This window comes from Lynx canadensis, chromosome E1 (assembly GCF_007474595.2).
Source record: "Lynx canadensis isolate LIC74 chromosome E1, mLynCan4.pri.v2, whole genome shotgun sequence".
Taxonomy (NCBI): domain Eukaryota; kingdom Metazoa; phylum Chordata; class Mammalia; order Carnivora; family Felidae; genus Lynx; species Lynx canadensis.
The window spans coordinates 23,085,469-23,100,828 of NC_044316.2; the positions used below are offsets into that span (position 1 = coordinate 23,085,469).

Consider the following 15,360-nt stretch of genomic DNA (forward strand, 5'->3'; position numbering starts at 1 on the left):
GGGCTTTGAACCAGCCTGGCTGCCGCTGATGGGCCTTCATCTTTCCAGTGAGTGTCACAGGGGCACCCTTTGTTTGCTCTTCTTGGGGGCCTGAAGTTACTGTAGCAGGCTGCAGGCAGCCATTTATCTTCAGCCTGGAAGGCCTTTATCTGCACACACACCCCCCTCCCAGCCCTGCTCTCGCCAGCAGGAGCTGTCCCTGGTTATAGGCCCCATGACAGCCCATTCTGAGGCCATTGAGCAGGCCCGGAGTGATGGCCCCTACCTCCATTCTGGAGTGGAATCAAGAGAAAGGCCCCCAAAAGGTCAGAGAGCAGGGCTGTGGCGAGGAAGGGGACTGGTTGGAGACAGGTGCTTGTATTGATTGGCTCGAGGAGGAGGAGGAGGAAGTTGGCGTGGAATGGAAGCTGGGCTAGCCTTGGCCCAAGCCTTGGGGCCAGGCTGCATGATCTGTGGTGGCCTGGCTCACTGTACCCTTTGCTCCAGCCTGCAGCTGTCTGCGACAGCAAGGGGGGAGCGGAAGGTCTTCATCAGCTTTCATTCAGCCAACACATCACGTCCTCACTCTTCTATCATCTTTTGGGAAGGAGATTGAGGCTCATTCTCCCAGAGGTGAGAGGAAGCCCTTCCAGAAGAATCTTTGGGTACCCTGATGGACAGCCTCTTTAAGTGGAGACCTTTATTTCTGTGGCTGCTTACTCCTGCTTCTCTTGCCCTTTCTCCAAGCCTAGTGGACTTGATGGTCAGATCAGAGCTTGAAACTCAGAGAATCCTGCCTCCCACCTCCCCCTTGTGGCCTCTCACATGCCCTACCAAGTCACCCACAAGAGTCCAAAGACTGAGTCTTAGACAAATCGAACTCTGGGCCAGGATATCTGTGTGGTTGCTGCTGCTTTCCCTGATGCTGAAATCTGTAGGACCCAAAGAAATCTCAAAAGTGCCCAATGGAAGGGTTATGGCTAATGTGAATAATCATAACAGCTAGTGTTGATTAAATATTTCCTGGGTTCCAGGCCCTGTGCTGAGCGCCTCCATGCATCATCTTATCTAATTCTCATGACAACCTTGTAGGGTAGAAACTTTCTGTACCCATATCCCCATTTTACAATGAACGAAGGTGAGATGTTTGGAATGTAGATAATTTGCCCAAGTTCATATAGTCAGCAAGCAGTAGAGACAGGTTTTGAACTATTACACACTGACCATCTCTTCTGCTTTATGCAGATGCTAAGAACTTTTCAGGCATGGAAACCAACACACACACAATACCCCCACAGTTCCTTCTTTTCCCACATTCTTATTGCTCCCCTCTGAAAGACAAAAGGCTTTAGGAGAGCATGGCCAAGGATGGGGGTCTCCCAGTCTGGCTAGTTTACTGCTTCCCCTGCACCAACTGTTGCCCCTGACCAAGGTAGATTCTGCACTCTGCAGAAAGAGATGTGAGCCCCCTCTTCCACCACCCCATCCCCGTCTGGGCAGGGATTTGAACTGCCCTTGCAGTCGGCACTGTCTGGGGCACTAAATGCCTTAACAACTTAATGGGGCTTCTGAGACAGCCTGGTCACCTCAGCTCACCTCTGAAGCTCCGCCCCCTCCCCGGGCAGCAGACAAGGGGCGGGGCGTTTATGAGGGTGGTCGTAAAAATATTCATCTCGGCAGCAAAGGTCCCCATAGTAAATAAGCCCTATTGTCCCAAAGTAGCAGCTTATTTCAGTTCAGAAAAGAAACAAATGCCACCTTGAAACATCTGGTGTTTTAGGAAACCCTTTTGTACTGACTGGGAGTCCAGGGGTGGACCTGGCTCCACGGTTCTCCTTCAGAAGGACTTTATCTGACGGCCATTTTATCTCCTGAATTTGAAGGTCATTTTATCTTGCGGTACCACCCCATCGGCTGCCGCTAGATTGAGGAAGACAATCAGGATATTAATGAGATTAAGAGGCCCAGCCTTCAGAGATTCTGCTGGCAACCTCCTCCTGATAGTGGACCGAGCCTGGTCTGCATACAAAGAAACCTGGCTGCTGGGCTGGTGGGGCTCAGAGCTTGTGCACAAAGGAGCCGGGAGATACTGGAGTGCTATCACTATAGGCAGCCCCGTGGGCCATGCCTAATCCCCCTGAAGGACCCTTAGAAGATTCAAGGACTCCTTGTTGCCTCCAGTCAGCACTGAGGAGGAAGGAAGCTGCCAGTAAACACACAGCCCCTGCCTGCAGGTTATAGAAGTGCCCTTGGAATCTGTTTGTTGAAGGTTTGATGGGAACGGACAGGAACTTGGGGGGAATTAAGCACCAGAGGTACCGAGGGCGGCCAAAATCTGTGCAAGGGCCTTTGAAGCTAGCTGCTCGATGGGAAGGCACAAGATCTGGCATTTTGCCTCTACCCACTTTTCGATGAGAAGTACAAGCACAAATGGGGAAGCTATATATATATATATATACACACACACACACATACATACACACCCACATATATGAAAATTCATATATATATGAATGAAACATAGCCCCAAAATAAGGTCAAATGAAGCATTCAGTTGTGGTTATCGTCCTAGGAACTCTGGTATAGGGGTTGGCAAACTTTTTCTGTAAATAATTTAGGCTTTTTGGGCTGTATAGTCTGTCTTCACAATTACTTGACTCTGCCTTTGTGGGATAAATGTGGCCACGAACCATATGTAAACAAGCGAATGTGGCTGTCTTCCAACAAACGTTATGTACGGGACTGAGATTCGAATTTCTTTGGCCTGTTTGGACCACAGTTTGTGGACCCCCACTCTAGGATAATGGTTCCCAATACCTTGCCACACTTTAGAATCAACTAGGGAGCTTCTAAAATCCCAATGCCCAGGGGTGCCTGGGTGGCTCAGTTGGTCAAGCATCCAACTCTTGATTTCAGCTCAGGTCATGATTTCACGGTTTATGAGTTCGAGCCCCTCATTGGGCTCTGTGCTTACAGCACAGAGCCTGCTTGGTATTCTGTCTCCCTCCTTCCGTGCCTCTCTCCTGCATGCTCTCTATCGCTCTCTCAAAATAAAAATAAATGTTAAAAAAAATGTAAAAATCCCAGTGCCCAGGCTGTGCCATACATGCCTGACCATCACCCGGACGTGTGATACAGATTGAAGATAATCTGGGGAAATGCTTTTCTAAATCCAGTGGACGTAGCAACGAGTCATAGACTATGCAGCCAGACCTGAATTCCAACCTCAACTTGGCCTGTGTGACAATGGGCAAATCTCTGGGATCACTAAGCCCCAGTGTTTCAATTTGTAAAACAGGACACCAACTCATGCAGAGGCTATGAGGATTAAATGAGCTGGTGTATGTAAAGCACCCTGGATGTAGCAAGTGCTCATGAATGGTAGCTATTGCCATTCCTTGCAGGGCCTTGTTTTGGGTTTTTATTCCGCCTCTTTCTCTCTGTTCCTCTTGGAGGTTTCTTTCAACCCTGACTTTTGGAGAATTTGAAGGGTTTCCAACTAGACACTCATCTTGGTGTTTGTGGCAGATTAAGTCTGGCTTCTTGTATAATGCAGTTTCTCATTCTTCCAAGAAGGACTGCTCTGTGACATCCATAACACATGTCCAGTGCCATATCCAGTACTATAGGCATTTAGAGCAAAAAAACAGAGCTGGGAAGCGCCAAGGATTGTGGGGAGGGGTGGAGGCTCATGACCATGTAGCAGGAGGTCAGGTTCATAAGATGACCCTGAATTTCCTGTAGGGCATTTTTCTCCTTTAATTTAAGGAGGCTCGAGCACCCTGCTTGTTAGTAATTAGCCCTGGGATCCTGCCAATTACAGGGGGTGTGGTACTTTCTTGGTGGAAGCCTGATCAGAGAAGCTTAATGGCCTTTGTTCTTAGGAGGGAAGCTCCCCCAAATTTCAGGCACAAGAGCAGTAAGAAGGGGAGGGTGGACACAGCTCCTGCAGTGAACGAACGCAGGAAACCTCAGAGGCTCCAGAGGGCTGATTCTCTGGAAGCTGCTTCCCTCAGCCTGTGAGCCTGCATCTGCCTAAGATACGCCTTCCTGTTGCCCTGTGCTCTGGCTTCAGCAGCCCGCCCAACAAAAGCACCACTGTGTAAGTTTAGCCACTGAGGAGTCAACCGATGAAGCCCAATCTCTAATGCTTTCAGGAAGTCAAGAACCATCTTTCTCAGAACACACACTCACCTCCCTCCCAAGCTGGAAGAACACCATGCAGATATCTTTAGTGTTTAATGACTCTCCCAGGGAAGTCTCCATCCCCTGAGGAAAGCTGGCTACCAGCAGGCCCTTGCCTGGACTGCACTCAAGAAGGGTGTATCTGGGTAGCAAGGGGTAGCATCCCCAAAGAGGCTTGGGCTTGATCTATGGTTCTTTCACTCTCTGATGGTTACTTGGGCTCGTTGAACCTCAGTGTGTTCATCTATAAAATAGGGATCAGGGATTGTGATGTCTGTCTCCTCAGGGCTGATGTGAGGCTTAAGTATGATAAAGGGCCCAGCAACAAGGTGCCTGACAAGGTATTGTTGGGTTGGCTCAGGAGCCCTTAGGGCCTTGAGAGAGAGGAAGAGCTTTGGGTTTCCTTGGGTTCTTGACTAGGGTGTGGCTTGCAGTTTCACCCTGGAAGTTTCCTTTTCCATGAACCCTGCTTCTCATTTGAGACATCAGAAACCATGAAACCCAAGTATTGGCAAGATCTGTGCTTCTTACACCTCCATCCCAGCCCATATAAAAGGCATCTTGGGAACTCATGAAAAACACCCACATCTCCCCAACCTACACCTTTTAGAATCAGAACTTGATGTTGGGAGGGGGGCGGCGGGTCAGGCGTGGAAAGTTTCAATAAACTCTCTAAGAAATTTGGATATACAGTCAGGGCTGGACGTCACAAGGCCAGATGGAGCAGGAGGGTCCTGAAGGGGTTGATGATGATCCTGAAGGCCCTTTGCTAAACTAGGAGAGGTGAGGCAGCTGGGGGAAGGGCCCTGGACTAGGATTCAGGAGACCTGAGCTGCGAATGAGAAGGGGTGACCTTGGGCCAATCACCTAACTTCTCAGGGATTCTGGCAAATGAGGGTGTCGGACCTTTCAGCTCTGACAGGTGAGTATTTGGAGATTGCATGTAGCATCAAGTGTTGGGGCCCAGGCCCCTGCTGCCTGAAGTAGCAGAGGGACGTTGGTCATTGTGATATCTTATTGTTAAGCTATCATCTGTCTGTCTCTCGCTCCGTCCCCATTTCAGGAACTGTGTGCTGTTACAATCCTTCCACCTTTATTAGGGACCATTAGAGCTTTACAGCAGCGGCAGATTGGGTGGGGCCAGTCACAATAAACAGATTTATAATGGGTGTAAACGAGACACCTATCACTGCTGAAGGTTAACACTTTCAGGGCCTTTGAGTGGCAGCCTGCATGCCCATTGCCTTCTGGCCCTACCCAAGGTAGGGTGCCTCTTCCTGGTCAGCACCTCTTGGACTGGGTTGGTGATGAAGTCCAGGGAGTTCTTGTTCAGCGAGCGGGGAAAACCTCTGAATAACATCTCCCATTTGTGTCACATCAATTTGCATGGTGGGTACAAAATAGCTGCTTGATTTATCTCAAGATGTTTTACCAATGGAAACAGAAACAAGCCTTCTCCTCCTTCTTGAGAATCTTCCTGCTGGGTGAAGTATAGGGTTTGCATCCCTATATGTCAAAGAAAAAGAAAGAAATCCAGTAAGTCTCATTCTTCCTGTGAGGAAAAGTAGTTCCCGGAGTCTCTAAAACTGTGTATGTATGCTGAGTGGTGGAATTCCAGGCTGTACCCACATCGAAGCCCGAGTTGGCTTTCTTCACCACTATGTCTCCAGTCCATAACCTGTGCCTGGCACATGGTGGACATTCCATTATTTGTGCGCTGACCATATCTATTATAAAGGGCTTCTTGTCCAAAACCTGAATGCATAAATCCCCTATTTTGTAATCTGTTTTTCAGGTTTAGAGTTAAACTGACAAACTCCATAGTTTGTCTCGTTTTACGTAACATAGTACATAATTATGATTTAAAGCATATTTTCCCTTTTCTAGAAACAATGACATCCAGCTCTACTTTCATTGATACTGCTTAACCAAAGTATACAGTGTATACACACACACACACACACACACACACACACACACACAACCTCCAATATTTAATGTTACCAGGAAGTTTTCAAAGAACATATTATTGGGGTGCCTGGGTGGCTCAGTCAGTTGAGCATCAGACTCTGGATTTCAGCTCAGGTCATGATCCCCGGGTCGTGGGATGGAGCCCCATGTTGGGCTCTGTGCTAAGCGTGGAGCCTGCTTAAGATTCTTTCTCTTTCCCTCTGCCCCTCTCCCCTGCTCACATGTGCTTGCTTGTTCTCTCTCTCTCTCTCAACATAAAAGAGAGCATATTATTATTCTTTTTCTCTTAATGTTCTACTGGTTTAGTTTACTAGCTTAGTCTACTAGTTTAATTTAGTTCTACTAGTCAGCTTAATGTTCTACTACATCAGTTCCTATTATAATTTCTTACCAGCATGTCTTGGACAAGAAAAGAGCTAGAATAGCTCTTCCTGAGTTTATGTTGAGTGAGCCAAGGTCTAGAAAAGGGCCTGGGTTTTTCTTGCAGATCAGAGTCATTTGGAGAGATGGCTCTAAGCAGCTGCCATCCTTGGGGGACTGCTTCCTGAGTGCTTCGCTGGTGCTCCTGTTCAGTGGAAGCCAGTAATCATCCAACCTCCAAAGCCTCAGCCCGATGCCTGGTGACCAGCATCCATGAGCTGGTACCCAATGGCTATTTGTCATGATGCTGCTGCTGCTGCTGCTGCTGCTGCTGCTGCTGCTGCTGGGGGAGCTGCCTCCAACGGTGGTGATGAAGAGGCTGGGGTCTGGCCAGGCAAACTCCCATAATGGGGCAGCTCTGACACTTGCCAGGCCTCAAAGGATCTTCTCCCCGGGTGTCACTTCCCAGCGGGGCCCTGCTTATGAATGGGTCGCAGTGGAAAACCTCTCCTTTCTAAGGCAATTTTATGAGCCTTTCAGTCACAATACAGATGTCTGTTTTTAGGACCTTACTTTTGTGTGGACACCCAGTGGCTCAGTCTGCTGATGGCTTTATAGCCTTCTTCGTTCCCCAGATCCACTAGAAGCGTCATCGTCCTCCTCGCCAGCCAAGCCCAGGGGCCTTTGTTACAGCTACATTACCCCTCCCTGCAAAGGCTGCCTCTGAGAAAAGAGACCCCAGGAGCCAGACTGCGGCAGGGCTGTGTCTGTCCTCACAGCCTTTAGGCCTAACGATGTCCGCTTTTAACCCTTCTAAGTTTTCACTCCAGCTTCCTTTGGAGAAAAAGGCATCTAAGTGACATTTAGTGTTGCCACAGTAAATTCCCATTAATTGATCCTTCCTCAAAATCAACCCGATGAGCCTCAAACTGGGTTCTAACAGAGTGAGTCCAAATTCGGGCTTCCCACCCACAGCCCCAAACCTTTAGAAATGCTCAGCCTGTGCCCATGGAAGCACCCATTTCAACACCCCCCTCCCCCTGCTTAAAGCATCGTAGGTAGTCAGAGTTATGCTTAGGCCCCAAGAAGTCAGGAATGGGTAGGCCCCCTACAGGCACCCCCATTGGCCTTTTTCACACTAGGTAAAGCACTAACGAGATCCAGGCTGCTTCGTAAGCAATACTCCTCGGTGCACTCACCCTGCGCCTTCAAACACAAAATCACCCCAATGTGTCAGTGCTATTTCTATTTTGATTATATTTTACTCTCGCTTTCTCCTCCTCTCTCACTCCCCCTTCCTCCTTCTTTAAGGGGCATGCCTCCCGCTAACCTCAGCAAAATCAGGAGACCTAGAGGAGAAATGTATACCACTGTTGCTTTTGCACCCCTCAGCTCCACAGACCATGTGGAACCTGGTCATCAGTTGCTCATTCCACCAATATTTACCGAGCGCCTCTCACAGGCTAGGCTCTGTGCGAGGTGCTGAGGACACAGGCAAGGTCTTGCCCTCGTTGGGCTTACATTCCAGTGACAGAGACAGTCAAGAAACGAGTAAACAAAATAATTTCAAACTCCTTGGGGGGTCACGATGGAGGCTCAACCTACCTGGAATCAATTTGGGGCTTACGGAGAAGAAGAAGAAGGGTCGACTTCAGGATGCCGCTGACTTGCTAGGGGCCCCTTCACAAGAGGTAGTGAAAATAACCTCTTCCTCTTCGAACCTCAGCTTTCCATTCTGTCGAATGGGCATCCGTGACACATTGAGAGCAGGCTGCGTAAAACACTCACAGATGTGAGGACTTCTCAAGTTCTCGAGTGCCGGCCTGGTTTCTTTCACTTGTAACAGCGGCCTCCGGGCTGAAGGGCTTGTTGCAAAGCATCTGATGTTTGCCTGCAGAAACGGGCTCTCCAGTAAGGACCAGGCATGCTGGCCCGTTTCTGTGGCCCTCCTACCTCCCCACATGTGTGATTTTCTCAGGTGCACTGTGCAGGTCAACTTCTGTTCTCAGCCAAGATGCTTTTGATGGAAGACGATTTTTTTTCCCCCATTGGTTACATTTGCTTTGATTTTTATAAGAAAACCAGTTTGTGGGCTTTCCTTAAGTATCACTCAACTTTTACTCCTTGAGTTCAAGAATGTTTACCGTCCCCGCAGGCCTGTCTGTGTTTCTCCTCTTAGGAACTGGGCTCCTAACCCAGCCACCTCTGGTAGAAAGAGATGTGGGATTAAAACCCAGCCCAGTGTTTCAACTGCTTCCGCCTTGCATCAGCTTTTTTCCTCTCAGGCTTTCGGATTTTTAATCTGAACTCTTCGCAAATGTTAATCTTTATCCCCAGAGGGGAGGAAATGAGAATAAGAGCTGGTGGTAGTCCCGTGTTACCAGTGAGGAAACTGAGGCAGCCGTGCTATCTCCTTTATTTAAAGCTTTTATTTCTGGACCTCTCAGTTCACATTCTTTTATCCCAGATGAGCCTCTCAGACGGTCACTAGACTGAATCATTTGCGTGTCTGCCTCTTTTCTCAAGAAAGTGACTCCTCTGTGGGGAGAGGGGGAATGGATTTCTGAGGATAGGTTCCCGGGCCTAATTCTGCCTGGCCCCCTCCCCGGCCGTATGTGTTGGCGTCATAGGAAAGACAGCTCTGTCTACCCATAATTGATGGGCAGAGTTGTTTCCTTTGGGAGGAGCTTTCTCTGTCGCACGCTCCCGCTTGCCTGGGTTTAAATTCCCAGGTTCTAGACCCAACAGGGTTGGGCTGTGCTCTGCATGAGGTTAGAAACACAGGGGAAGAATGCGTGTGACAGAGCTCTGGCCAGTTGAGTAATGTTTACTCTGTTGGTGGCTGGGACGCTCATTCGTGCTGGCAGAGGTCCATCAGCCGGAGGAACATTCCTGCATTATCAGGGATGGGAGATTGGTTTTGAAATGTCAAGGGTGAAAGGCATCCCACCAGATCCTGGGTGAGGCTCACAGACCCCAGTAAAAAGGACCCCCTTGCTTCAGCACCAAAGGCCACGTGGGGGTAAGCTGAACCTCACGTGGCCCAGGAGGCCACACCTCCCACTTTTCTTCTTGCTAAAAGGAGCGATTCTGGTCATGTTTTCCTGGCTGACGTTGCTCTTCTGTTTGCCTGGCATTTTCTCTCTGAGCAAAACCCGGTGTTTCTCTTACCTTATTTAGTTCATTCATTGTTATGGCTTCTGAGGAAGGAAGATCCATATGCCCATCTTGTAGATAAAAATACCAAGACCCAAAAGTTGATTGGTCCAGAATCATCAAGGCAGAGAGACAGAAAGAGAGAGGGTATTAGTTTCAAGTGTCTAGTTGCTGGTGTCCTGTTGATTTCTGGAATTGTGGAATTGGGATCTCAGCTGCTTTTAGAAGCTCTAAGAGAGGGGTGCCTGAGTGGCCCTGTCAGTTAAGCATCTGACTTTGGCTCAGGTTATGATCTCATGATTCGTGGGTTTGAGACTGTGTTGGGCTCTATGACAGACAGCTCAGAGCCTGGAACCTGCTTCAGATTCTGGATCTCCCTCTCTCTCTCTCTGCCCCTTCCCTGCTCACGCTCTGTCTGTCTCTCTCCCCAAAATAAATAAAACATTTAAAAAAATTTTAGAAGCTCTAAGAGGGCTATAGTTCTAAGTCCCTGAAGCACAGGTTTCTGAAAAGTCCCCGTGGTTGATTACTCCCTAAGCAGGTCCTCTCTGGGGTCCCTCCCACAAGGCAGTTGTGTCTGTCTTTGAAAACAGATACATGGTCAGTTCTATAGAACCCAACATTCACATCATAAAAACCACTGTGCTCTGTAAAGTAACCCAATAAAAACTATGGGGTTTATGGGAACGAAATGGGGTTAAGGACACAATACTCAAAACTTCTTCAATGACACCCCTTAGAAAGATAAGAATCTAACAAAAACATTAGCCGAGTTTTACACCTGTTACGTGGTTAGGAAATACATAAATGCTGTAGAATGATAAATATGGCCCTTTACCTTGAAAACAGTCCTGCAGTTTGCCTTCAGAAGCAGGCATCAGAAGGGCTGTGGCTTGAGAGTTAATGTGAAGTAGGAGAAGGAGGGTTGTCGGAAATCGGAAGGAAAATTGTAACTCTAGCTGCGGATCAATGTGGCTTATAGCACATGCGGTGAACTGTTGGTAGATGCTCAGAGTGTGTGTGCATGTGCGCACGCGTGCGCATGCATGTATGTACGTGCACACACACTAGTATGGTTAGTGTTGTCCTTTGTGGCTCCATTCAGCTGGGTGCCGATTTCTGAATTCCTCAAGTGTGAAATTCATGTTACACTCAGATTATCCCATATTTGTCAGTAGAACTGGAACAGATCCACACTTTCAATACCAACATTCCCGCAGGACTGACAGCATTCTCTCCTTCTGCCAGAGGGATGCTCCCTTGTTCTAGAGCATGAATGCTCAAAGCAGCTGAGGGCTCATTCCTTCATTCGGGAAATATTCACAGTCCCAAGGCCCTCTGTGAGGCTCCGAGGAAGCAACAGTGAGTAAAAAGTCATCCCTTCCTTTAAGAGGGAACAAGAAGGATCCTCTTATCAGAACATTATGGTGCAGGGTGTCCGACTCCTGCTGTAAGAGTCTTGACTGCGTGTAAAATACCAAGGGCGAAGCAGTTAACTATCAGAATGAATCAAAGCGAGTTCCACAGAGGAGATGGCATTTAACCCTCTTAAAAGATGTGGCATGGAGAAGAAGGGAAGAGCTTTCCTGGCAGAGGGAACAGCAGAAGCAAAAGCACAGAGGCAGGAGATGGCAGGGCCAATGTGACGAACGGCAGGTGCTCTGACATGGCTGTATGGGATGTCGTGAGAGATGATACAAATAAGGCGAGCTGGAGTCACAAAGGCCCCATTCTGCTAGTCTTGGGTTGGGGTTTTTCCAGAAGGCAGCGAAGGGCCATCATACGTTTCCAAACAGGGCAGTGACGTGGTACAAGTTTGTTTGAGAAAGAAATCCTAAGCTCCAGCAGTGAGAAGAGTGCCCTGGAGGTGGTGCTGGTGCAGAAAGTGGAATGTGGAGACGCTGGCTTCTGGAACCCACGAGCTTCTTTCATGTTTTGATGTGTTTGTCACTAGATTCTAGCTGGGATGACGTTTACTGCTTATGCTGTGGTTCATAGGACCAGCGATGGGGGCATGGCCAATTAGTGACTTGAGCCAGGAAGAGAGTGGAAGGTACAGGGCCACGTCTAGTGTTGTCATATCTCCTGTGGGGCCTCTGGGGCTGTTAACCTGGCATCTTTGGCATCATAACCCAGAGCCCTTGTGGTATATTCATTTTCAGAGCTTGCAATGGTGAAGGAGGAAGGGAATGTGCTCCATTCCCCGAGCACAGTACTTGCCACATGATAGGTACTCAATAAAGTTTTGTAACCTCAGCCTCCTGAAAATGTCTTTTAAACAAAGACAGTCCCAAAGTAGAAGGAATGAGGTATCTTGTGCCAAACACATTCTGGGGACTTTCACATCCACTGAGTCGTTCATCTTCCTCCCCTTGACCCTAAGGGGCAGATACTGTTAACAGCAGAGAAACTGAAGCTTGGGGTGGTTAAGTAACTTCCCCAAGGCCACACAGCTAATCTGTGGTAGAGCCAGGATTCAAACCCAGGTTGCCTGGCTCCAGAGCCTCCTCCACTTTGGTTCTCCTTTGAAGTACCCTTCTGAGTTTGTGAAATACACAAGGACCTGGCCTCTTTCCTTCCTCTGACAAGAACACCTATTTCTGGGGGATCGCCAGTGGATACTTTGTGATACACCTTCCATCCCCTTTAAGGTGGCTACCTGATTACAGCCACCTTCTCTGGGTCCAGACTGACTGCCAAACTCCTTGGTGGGAGAAGCACCAGTGGGGAAGGTTACAGGTGAATCTGGAGCTGGCAAGCAGCCCCACCAGCTCCCACCACACTCTGCAGTGAGAACAGCACCCCCCCACACACCCCCAACAGTGGGCAGACCTCTGGCTCAGAGATGAGGAAGCTGAGCTCACCCAGGACACTGATGGCTGAGCTGAGATCAAACAGGGATGATCCCCTGCCTGCCAACCGATGCTGTCCCTTAGCCAGAGGCCTAGGCCCCTTGTCTTTCTTTTTTTTTTTAAGTTTATTTATTTATTTATTTTGAGAGAGAGAGAAAGCACAAGGGGGGGGGGGGAGAGAAAGAGAGAGAGAGAGAGAGAGAGAGAGAGAGAGAGAGAGAGAAAGAGAGAATCCCAAGCAAGCTCTACCCTGTTAGTGCAGAGCCAGATGCAGGGCTCAATCTCATGAACCTGAGCTGAAGTCCTAAGCTTAACCACCTGAGCTACCCAGGCGCCCCAAGGCCCCTCTGTCTTTAAACAGAACAGCTCCACCCTTACATGAAGCTGTGCTGGGGGAGAAAACAAGGTTTGAAAACCACAGCAGCCTTGGGCTACCCTGGCTGGATTCTAACAAATGGCCCTTGACGCTCTTCTGCCAGGCTCCCTCCTAAAGAAGGCTTTGTTTCCTATGGGTATCCTTGGTTAATTATTTTTAAATACATAATTATGTAGCCTGCAGTAGGGGAGAAGCCTCCCTGTGACCCATATTTGATCACTAAAGGACGGGCCCTCTTCCTTTGGCCAAATTAAATAGGCTAAAACCAGAGTCTGTTTGACTTGAGGCTGAATCGATGATGGGGACAGGCTGGGAGGTGAACACACACCTGACTCCCAGCGTTATCACCACTCTCTCAGGAGCAGAGCATCTTGGGGAGGTAAATAGCTGGCCGGGGAGTCAGAGAAAGCAAGAGAAAAACAAGGTGAAGTGCAGTCCCTCCAAAAGGAAAGAACGAGAAAACAGGAGCCAAGCTTGCCTCCCAAGTAGCTTCCAGGGCAAAACACATAAGTGGTTCTTCGGAGTAGGATTCTTGGGGAACTATGCTCCATGGACAGGTCATTCCATTCAGTACTTAGAATCTGCCCTAAGTTGCCTAGAATTCTAGAGTCTTAGGGCAAATATCCTGGGGTCCATCCCCATACTAGCTGCCTCCCGACCCATAGTTACCATTTCTTTAGCATCATGCTAGGAAACTTTTAGATATATTCTCTTACCCAGAAATTGCCCTGTGAAGGAAGTGTTCCCTCCATTTTATGAGAGGAGGTGAAGGCACAGAGAGAGAAGTAATTTTTCCAAGATCGAACATCTCCTAAGGGCAAAGTGGGATTTGAGCCTGAGTTTGTCTAGCTCCTGAGCCCACAGTCTTCCCATTGTCCCTCCTCAGAAAATTCTTCCTATTATTGCTTTGAAACCTGCCTCCCTCTTTTCTGTTGGATCTTCTCTGCCTCCTGAGCTCACAAGGCACAGATCTTTCTTCTTCTATGTCACAACACTGTGAGCTGTTGGATGTATCCTGCCAGGAGCCCAGTGGTAAATGTGAGTGGAGAAAAAAGACCCAGTGTGATCCAATGGGATGAATAGAGGGTAGGGGATAGGAGACGCAGGGACTGCAAGATAGGTGTGGGGGACCGCGGGCAGGACTGGGGAGGGGTGTTGGTTCAGAGGCAGGGGAGCCTTCCTCCTTTTAACCTCATGGCTCCTGTTCCCCCAAAAGTGTGGTGCCCCAGACCAATAACCACCAAATTCCAATTTGCCACCGTCACCCCCACTGACAGCCCCTTGAATCAAAGGATGAGGACAGCAACCAATAGAGGAAGCCCATAGAGCATTCATCAAGCCACTCAGAGTCAAACACGTTGCTCTTGAAGGTTAGAACCCTGCCTTAGCATTTGTTTGTTTTCTTCCCAGCCCTCTTAAGCTCTAGGTCATATCAGCCTTGGGTAATGTCCTTTGGATGATGCTAGAAGACTGGCTTGGGTCTCCTCTTGGCAAGCTTCATCTTAGTGATTTGGAGGCTGCTGGTTATGGCAGCTTGCCTGGCCCCTGGGAAGGGGGGCTTTGTAGCCTCCTTGGGCAGGTGGGGCTCCAGGGGGAAGCAGGAAGCAGGACAGGGGGAAACAGACCAATAGAATCAGTATACTTTATACAGTAATGGTTCGTCTTGGGAAAGCTGGCAAAAGGAGAAGTGCAGCCAGATAGTTGGCCCACCCCTCCAAATGATTGCATGCCCAGAGCACTGGTCTCCCTCTCCTGCAGGTAGAAATAGGGTCCCCCAAGCCTTTTTGTCAAGTCCAAAGTGCAACACAAGAACACAGTCTTTGTAGGCTTTGAGCTTAGGGTGAGATGCCCCAGCTGCCCCCAGCTTTGTCTTTGTCTGTTTCACGGGCACATCTAGCAGGACTTGGACTCTGCAAACTGGGTCCAGGTTACTTGCGCCCCTTCGGTAGCCTTCTCTGCCCAGTGCTTTTCCTTTCCTGAGCACAGACCTCTGTTTTGGTTCCTGAACCAGAGGGAGGGCCAGAGTAGTGAGGCTATAAACATGCTTGGTTCTCCCCTCCCTTGCAGACCTAACTGCAGTGGTTTACTAAAGCATCCACATCCCGCCTGTGTGTGCTGCCTGCCCCACCTCCCGGCAGACTCGCCTTCCCCTGGGCCCTGGAAGTCAGCCAAATGGGACCCCATCAAAGGAATGTGAGTTCCAGAGCCACAGACCCCCAGCTACAGCCCCATCCCTGACCTGTTCTGCCTGTGTGCAACACCCTCCGCCTGCCCACCCCAGCCTCTTGTGCTCAGCCATAATAGTGGTATGCAAAGACCGATACCTTCCACTCTGGCTCTTACAGGGCTCCCCGGACAAGTGCCTCTTTGTAGGACGGGTCTACTCATGCTTTGCAGCCCCACATTGCCAAGAGATGCCAGGGAAACATTTCTAGAAGACATTTTGAAGAATACAAGAAATACTCTAGTTAGGAAGAGAAG

General features: G+C 49.0%; 1 protein-coding gene across 11 annotated transcripts in view; it reads left to right on the forward strand.

Moving 5' to 3' along the window:
- HNF1B (HNF1 homeobox B) overlaps window positions 1-15,360 on the forward strand; it is a 53,990-nt gene that overhangs the window by 16,420 nt on the left and 22,210 nt on the right. The gene's annotated exons all lie outside the window — the stretch shown is intronic.